Genomic DNA, 9,121 nt, shown 5'->3' with positions numbered 1-9,121 from the left:
GGGGCAGGTGGATCATGAGGTCAGGAGTTCGAGACCAGCCTGGCCAATATGGTGAAACCACATCTCTGCTAAAAATACAATAATTAGCTGGGTGTGGTGGCATGTGCCTGTAGTCCCAGCTGCTCTGGAGGCTGAGGCATGAGAATTGTTTGAACCTGGGAGGCAGAGGTTGCAGTGAGTGGAGATCGCGCTACTGCACTCCAGCCCGGACAACAGAGCGAGACTCCATCTCAAAAAAGAAAAAAAAAGTAGGATTGGTGTGAGATGATCCATAAGGTATTTGTTTTGGTCAGTCATTCCAGCTCATCCTCCTACCTGTTCTCTAGATATATCAGAAAACCCATCAAATCAAGCCCTGACTTCTCTGCAAAACACACTGAGAGGGTTGGCTAACTCACTCTGTTTGATGTTAACTTTCTGCCTCAAGTGTACAAACTTTCTCTGAACAAGACCTTCTAGGAGATGCTGAGGGAATCTTCTGGTTACTGATCATTGCCAATCTTCAGTGGAAATCTATTGCCATGAGGCACTGCCTTGGAATAATGAGACTTGTCACATCTTCTTCCCAAGTGAAATACCCAGAGACCTAAACATCATACATCAGCAGAAACAAACACACAGCTGAGTCTGGATGGAAACTAAGGTGACTGACCAAATGGCAAGGACTCGCGACAGCAAGAATTGCTTGAAGGACCATTGAGTGATTTCCAAAACAAGCTTGCAAACTCTGGTGGGATTTAGGAGCGTTCCCATCCAGTGGAGCACAATCTGAATGTGGATAAGGGAAAAGGACCACATGGCCAGGCAAACATTGCCAGGAAGAGGCTGAAAAGAGACAGACTAGAATGTAGCCATCTGAGTAAAACACACATCAAGAGCTGGTCAGCACAGGAGGTGAGCTGCCGGGGGTTTGTCATGGCTTTCAGCTGGTGCTCTAGGGACTGCATCAAAAGAGGACCCAGGTTGGATGAATCTGGAGGAGGCAGCAGGTGGCTACAACCTGCCAGCCCTGGACTGAGCAGGTGCTGAGCAAGAGTGAAAGCCAGGAGAGAGCACACATGCAGCGACCAGGCAGAGACTTAGAAGCCAGAAAAAAGAACAGAAGCCAGAAAAAAGCACCTCACTCGAGGTGCCAAGAGGCAGGGGCACCAAGAGCGGAATCAGCTCCCCAAACATCCACAAAGTCTGCCTGATTGTTGGATGCTACTCTAACTTTATTTCAGTTTTCTCCACCGGTAGCTGTTGGTGATAGGACAAACATCCGATTTCTGTTCCAATCCATCATGGCCAGAATAGTCAGGTTAGCCATGGCATTCAGTCATTGAGATGCAGGGATTATATGGGTAATACAGGATCTGGCTCAGTGGGCCTGAAGCTGCTGCTGAATAAGACCCTCGCAAGATATTGGCTTAGAGAATTTGGGGAACAGAGACTGCAGCCAAGAGAGGCAGGAGGATATAGGCTGCCTGTAAGTGTTGTGAAAAAAACAACTCCCCAAACTCATTAAGCCAAAGGGAAAAGTTGAACTGGGAACTGAGTGGCCAAACCTGCCTCCCCCTTTTGGTTCCTAAATAAGATGGCTACAAGACGAAAAGCTACACGCCTCCGCCATATTTTGTCTACAAGGAAATTCCAGTGAGCAGCAAGATATTTGCCTTAAGATGTTTCTATTAAAATTTCCCATGGTAATAGAAATTGATAGCTTACCTTTACAGGTGCAGTCACCCCAACCCACCAGAAATAAATGCATATCTGGTTGTTCCCCTGCCCCATTTTGTTCATGGTATCTTACGTTAAAAAAAAAAAAAAAAAAAAAAAAAAGCAGATTCATCATGCTTGAACCCAGGAGGCAAAAGTTGCAGTGAGCTGAGATCACTAGACTGCACTCCAACCTGGGCAACAGAGGGAGAATTCATCTAAAAAAAAAAAAAAAAAAAAAAAAAATTGCAGATTCACTAAGCCAGACAAAGGCAGGAAAGACCATTTTTCCCTACCCCCTCCTATCTGAAAATCATGTACTTCTTCATATCCCGCGCATTTCCCCTTTAAATTTGGAGCCCTCAAAATCATCGTCGGAGAAAGGAATACACCTGTCTCCCCGGCCTGCATCCTTGACTTTGGCAAATAAATGTTCTAAAATGATTGAGACTTGTCATTTTTCTGCACTGACAATGTTAACACAGGCTCTTTGATCTACTTGCAAATTAACACCAAAAGGAAGGGTTATTTGGGGGCACAAGTCATGCTATTGCAGATTTAGTTTCAATGCATTTCAGAAGCGAAAAATACAGTTTATAAACATTCTCACAGGTTAAGGAGAAACCTGTGTTTGTCACAGACTTAAAGTTCTAAATTAGAAATGCAATTGCTAATCACATCATTGGTATTTGAGTTTACGTGCATAGAAAAATGTAATTTGCTTATTGTACTGAGAGGCTGTGCTAGAGTAATGTGAAGCTCTCAAAAACATAGATGAAAGTGCTGTTTATCTGATTAAAGGCCAATGTGTTCTGCTCTTCACCAAAAAATAACTTATCATGTTAATTTTCTCTGGTAGTTTACGAAATATGCCAGGCTGGTTCAAGCCACAGCATGAGTCAGCCAATACTCTTAAGGATCTAAAGGTTTTAAACCACTTTTGGAATATCTACCCTTTTCCTTCAGAAAAACTCTGCCTCAAATCTCTAGAAATAAATGAAATCAAATCACTCTATGGGCTGGTACATTTCTACAAATGTTTGTTCTTCACACATTTGTAGAAAGCTATAGATCATCCATGGACTCTTTCAATGAGGAAAGTCTGCTAATCATAGTAGCTTTGGTAAAAGAAAATTATTTAGACCTCATTAACCCACCTCTAAAAGTGAGTGAAAATGACTTCTGTGAGAGACAGAAGGAAAAAACTGGTTATTTCCATCCATTTGCTGAAGTAATTGTTTTCTTGGAAATATGAAGGCCATTAGATGTGTAATGCAGATGATAGACGTGAGAAGTAATTAACAAAATTACAACTAAGACATACCTATTGAATTTGGTCAGATTCTCTTAAAAATGAATCAGAGAGAATGAAAGTCTTATTCATAGGCATGTGCAAAAAAAAAAAAAGAACAAAGGCATAACTTCATTAGCAGTGCCAAGAGGCTGAGCCAAGTAGACAAAGCAAGCCCCACCTAGAACAGGGGTACCCGGAGTGGAACCAGCTCCCCAAACATCCTTCTGTAAGGATAGACCCTTGCAACATCACTGCTCCCTTTAGATTCCAATGTCCTTGGAGTGTACCATTTATAGCTGACTAAAAGGAGGCAAAGAAAGGTGGATAGCTTGCCTGAAGTCCCAGCTGCTAGTGCAGGATTAGGGCCAGACTATGCGTTGTGAGGTCACTCTGTAAATATGGTGCTTGGTGCTTCTCAAAGTCGAGCTGGGGTTGAAGTGACATAGGGCTCATATCACAGCTCAGCATCTCTCTACCCTAGTCAGGCCCCGAGAATGCTAACCCTAAGGTTTGAGAACTCATGACCCACGCCCCCTGCAAAAAAACCCAAAGAATATACTAGGCTCCAAAATGTTTGTTATCCTTAACCAATGATGGTTTAACCTGCAACCTCAGTTTATATTTCCAAAAGAAGGTGAGAGACAGTACCTGTTCACAAATATATCAGTAGATACTTATTCTTGCTTACCTGCACATTCTTTTTATGAAGTACAGCAGTTTGTACACACTGTAAACATACTGAACATCCCAGAAATGTAGTAGGTAAACTCTTCCATTCACACTGGCTTTAAACCAATGTACTACCGTGGGCTCAACGTAGCCATTCCATTTTGCTGAGTCCTGCAAAAACTCCCACCCATCTCCTGAGGTCCATTTGGTTCTTTTCTTATTCATAACTTTTCTTGGTCATTGCTGCTATACTGTATGTTTTGCAAGTTGCACAATTATCTCTGACCTCCAGAATCATTGCAACAGTCCAATGGTTCATTTCCATAAGCACATGAAGTATCTGTCATGCCAAAAAATCCACTTTTAATTTTTTTCTGAGTTAACTTAATGTTTTAAAATCCTAATAAAACATCCCTTGGTGTTGGTGCATTCCACACCTTCTCCTCTGGTATTTATTGGGCCTGCTGAGCTTTATGATATTTGTGAAACACTTCAATACTAAGTTCAAATGTAACAATTCAACTAACGGAACCAACAAAGATGATGCCTAGGCTACACTGTATGAACATAAGACTGCATATTTTCGTGGCAACCTCATCAGATGCTCTTTTTTCTTGTGTGTATCCCTACTTATTCCTCTGCAAATTACTATTTAAAAGTCAGGAAACAGGAAAGTTTTAGTACCTGAGTTATACCCAGCAAAAAATTGGCCCTGAGCTATTTGTTAGCTGTTCAAAGAGTGTGCAAAGCTATCTCACACTGCCCTATCTGGGGCCAGGGTCCCGCCAACTGGTATTAGGATGTACCTCGAATGCTGCCAGTGGTTAGCTACTTGAGTATCCCTGGAATTGTTCTCATGAACAGAACTGGGCCCTGTCCTGGAACCAGTGAGAAGGTAGGAGGTTGGAACAGCAATTCCCCTCCACCAACACCCAGCCATTCCTCCTTTCCCACATAAACACTCTTCCTGTGGGAATATGCTGAGCTCTAGCTGCCTAACACCACCTTCCACCCCACCATATCCTGGGTCTCCTGGGGATCCTGAGAATCTCTGTTACCATCCCCACTATGGAATTTAGAAGAAGGGAGGGAATTCTCCCTAACAGCCATCTGAACGAAGGCCAGCTCTTGACTTTTTTCCACCAATTCTTTTGTTTTGGACAGAATTTAAAGAATGACACCAGCTCAGCCCATGCTTTTTCTCATCTGCTATTTGCATTTCCAAAGTTTCACCTCTGTGCAGTCATCTAAGATCTAAGACCAGATGTCTCATTTCCTCATCTATAATTTAGGAATAATAATACCTCTTTTAAAATACAGTTGTGGAACCATTCCGGGACAAGATGGCCAAATAGGAACAGCTCCGGTCTGCAGCTCCCAGTGAGATCAATGCAGAAGGTGGGTGATTTCTGCATTTCCAACTGAGGTACCCAGCTCATCTCAACGGGACTGATTAGACAGTGGGTGCAGCCCATGGAGGGCAAGCTAAAGCAGGGTGGGGCCTTGCCTCACCCAGGAAGCACAAGGGGTTGGGGAACTCCCTACTCTAGCCAAGGGAAGCCACAAAGGACTGTGCTGTGAGGGATGGAGCACTCTGGAGCAGACACTATGCTTTCTCATGGTCTTCACAACCCTCAGACTAGGAGCTTCCCTCTAGTGCCTATGCCACCAGGGCCCTGCATTTCAGACACAAAACTGGGTAGCCGTTTGGGCAGATGCCAAGCTAGCTCAAGCTAGCTGCAGGAGATTTTTTGCATACCCCAGTGGCACCTTGAATGCCAGTGAGACAGAACCATTCACTCCCCTGGACAGGGGGCTGAAACCAGGGAGCCAAGTGATCTAGCTCAGTGTATCCCATCTCCACAGAGCCCAGCAAGCTAAGATCCACTGACTTGAAATTCTCACTGCTAGTACAGCAGTCTGAAATCAACCTGGGATGCTCCAGCTTGATGGGGGCATGGGTGTCTGCCATCACTAAGGCTTAAGTAGGCAGTTTTCCTCTCACAGTGTAAACAAAGCCACTAGGAAGTTCGTGCTAGGCAGAGCCCACTACAGCTCCGCAAAGCCTCTGCAGCCAGACTGCTTCTCTAGATTCCTCCTCTCTGGGCAGGGCATCTCTGAAAGAAAGGCAACAGCCCCAGTCAGGGGCTTATAGATAAAACTCCCATCTCCCTGGAACAGAGCACCTGGGGGAAGGGGTGTCTGTGGGTGCAGCTTCAGCAGACTTAAATGTTCCTGCCTGTTGGTTCTGAAGAGAGCAGCGGATCTCCCAGCACAGCACTCGAGCTCTGCTAATGGACAGACTGTCTCCTTAAGTGGGTCCCTGACCCTGTGCCTCCTGATGGGATGACACCTCCCAGCAGGGGTCGACAGACACCTCATAGAGGAGAGCTTCAGATGACACTTGGCAGGTGCCCCTCTGGGACAAAGCTTCCAGAGGAAGGAGCAGACAGCAATCTTTTCTGTTCCACAACCTCCACTGGTGATACCCAGGCAAACAGGGTCAGGAGCAGAACCCCAGCAAACACCAGCAGACCTGCAGCAGAGGAGCCTGACTGTTAGAAGGAAAACTAACAAACAGATAGCAATAGCATCAATATTAACAAAAAGGACGACCATGCAAAAACTCCATCCAAAGGTCACCAACAGCAGAGACCAAAGGAAGATAAATCCATGAAGATGAGGGAAAACCAGTGCAAAAAGGCTGAAAATGCCAAAAACCAGAATACCTCTTCTCCTCCAAAAGATCACAACTCCTTGCCAGCAAGGGAACAAAACTGGACGGAGAATGAGTTGGATGAATGGACAGAAATAGACTTCACAAGGTAGGTAATAACAAACTCCTTTGAGCTAAAGGAGCATGTTAAACCCAATGCAAGAAAGCTAAGGACCTTGATAAAAGGTTAGAGGAATTGCTAACTAGAATAACCAGTTTAGTGAAGAACATAAATGACTTGATAGAGCTAAAAAACACAGCATGAGAACTTCGTGAAGCATATGCAAGTATCAACAGCCAAACTGATCAAGTGGATGAAAGGATATCAGAGATTGAAGGTCAACTTAATGAAATAAAACGTGAAGACAAGATTAGAGAAAAAAAGAATGAAAATGAATGAACAAAGCCTCCAAGAAATATGGGATTATGTGAAAAGACCAAACCTACCTTTGATTGGTGTACCTGAAAGTGATGGGGATAATGGAACCAAGCTGTAAAACACATTTCAGGATATTATCCAGGAGAACTTCCCCAACGTAGCAAGACAGGCCAATATTCAAATTCAGGAAATACAGAGAACACCACAGAGATACTCCTCCAGAAGAGCAACCTCAAGACACATAATCATCAGATTCACCAAGGTTGAGATGAAGGAAAACAATGTTAAGGGCAGCCAGAGAGAAAAGTTGGGTTACCCACAAAGGGAAGCCCATCAGACTAACAGCAGATCTCTCTTCAGAAAACCTATAAAGCCATAAGAGAGTGAGGACCAATATTCAACATTATTAAATAAAAGAATTTTCAGCCCAGAATTTCATATCTAGCCAAACTAAGCTTCAAAAGTGAATGAGAAATAAAATCCTTTACAGACAAGCAAATGCTAAGGGATTTTGTCATCACCAGGCCTGCCTTACAAGAGTTCCTGAAGCAAGCACTAAATATGGAAAGGAAAAAACGATACCAGCCACTGCAAAAACAAACCAAAATGTAAAGACCATCAACAATATGAAGAAACTGCATCAACTAATGGGCAAAATAAGCAGCTAGCTTCATAATGACAGGATCAAATTCACACATAATAATATTAACCTTAAATGTAAATGGGCTAAATCCCCAAATAAAAGGCACAGACTGGCAAATTGGATAAAGAGTCAAGACCCGTTGGTGTGCTGTATTCAGGAAACCCATCTCACATGCAAAGACACACATAGGCTCAAAATAAAGGGATGGAGGAAGATTTACCAAGCAAATGGAAAGAAAAAAAAAAAAGCAGAGTTTGCAATCCTAGTCTCTGATAACACAGATGTTAAACCAACAAAGATCAAATAAGACAAAGAAGGCCATTACATAATGGTAAAGGGATCAATGCAACAAGAAGAGCTAACTATCCTAAATATATATGCACCCAACACAGGAGCACCCACATTCATAAAGCAAGTTCTTATAGACTTACAAAGAGATTTAGACTCCCACACAATGATAGTGGGAGACTTTAATATCCCACTGTCAATATTGGACAGATTGATGAGACAGAAAATGAACAAGGATATCCAGTAACTGAACTCAGCTCTGGACCAAGCAGATCAAATAGTCATATACAGAACTCTTGGCTCCAAATCAACAGAATATACATTCTTCTCAGCACCACATAGTACTTATTCTAAAATTGACCATGTAATTGAAAGTGAAACACTCTTCAGCAAATGCAAAAGAATGGAAATCATAACAAACAGTCTCTCAGACCACAGTGCAATCAAATTAGAACTCAGGATTAAGAAACTCACTCAAAACTGCACAACTACACGGAAACTGAACAACCTGCTTCTGAATGACTACTGGGTTAAAAAAAAATGAAATTAAGGCAGAAATAAGTAAACCAATGAGAACAAAGACATAACATACCAGAATCTCTGGGACACAGCTAAAGCAGTGTTTAGAGGGAAATTTATAGCACTAAATGCCCACAGGAGAAAGTAGGAAAGATCTAAAATTGACACCTTAACATCACAATTAAAAGAACTAGAGAAGCAAGAGCAAAGAAACTCAAAAGCTAGCAGAAGATAAGAAATAATTAAGATCAAGCAGAACTGAAGGAGATAGAGACACAAAACACCCTTCAAAAAATCAGTGACTCCAGGAGCTGATTTTTTGAAACTATTAACAAAATAGATAGACTGCTGGCCAGACTAATAAAGAAGAAAAGAGAGAAGAAGCAAATAGACACAATAAAAAATGATAAAGAGGAAATCACCACTGATCTCATAAAAATAAAAACTACTGTCAGAGAATACTATAAAATCCTCTATGCAAATAAACTAGAAAATCTAGAAGAAATGGATAAATTCCTGGAAACATATGCCCTCCCAAAACTAAACCAGGAAGAAGTTGAATCCCTGAATAGACCAATAACAAGTTCTGAAATTGAGGCAGTAATTAATAGCCTACCAACCAAAAAATGCCCAGGACTAGAGGGATTCACAGCCAAATTCTACCAGAGGTACAAAGAGGAGGTGGTGCCATTCCTTCTTAACTGATTCCAAACAATAGAAAAAGAGGGAATCCTCCCTAACTCATTTTATGAGGTCAGCATCATCCTGATACCAAAACCTGGCAGAGACACAACAAAAAAAGAAAATTTCAGGCCAATATCACTGATGAACATTGATGTGAAAATTCTCAATAAAATACTGGCAAACCAAATCCAGCAGCACGTCAAAAAACTTATCCATCACGATCAAGTTGGC

This window comes from Macaca mulatta, chromosome 8 (assembly GCF_049350105.2).
Source record: "Macaca mulatta isolate MMU2019108-1 chromosome 8, T2T-MMU8v2.0, whole genome shotgun sequence".
Taxonomy (NCBI): domain Eukaryota; kingdom Metazoa; phylum Chordata; class Mammalia; order Primates; family Cercopithecidae; genus Macaca; species Macaca mulatta.
This window is presented reverse-complemented; position numbering follows the sequence as displayed.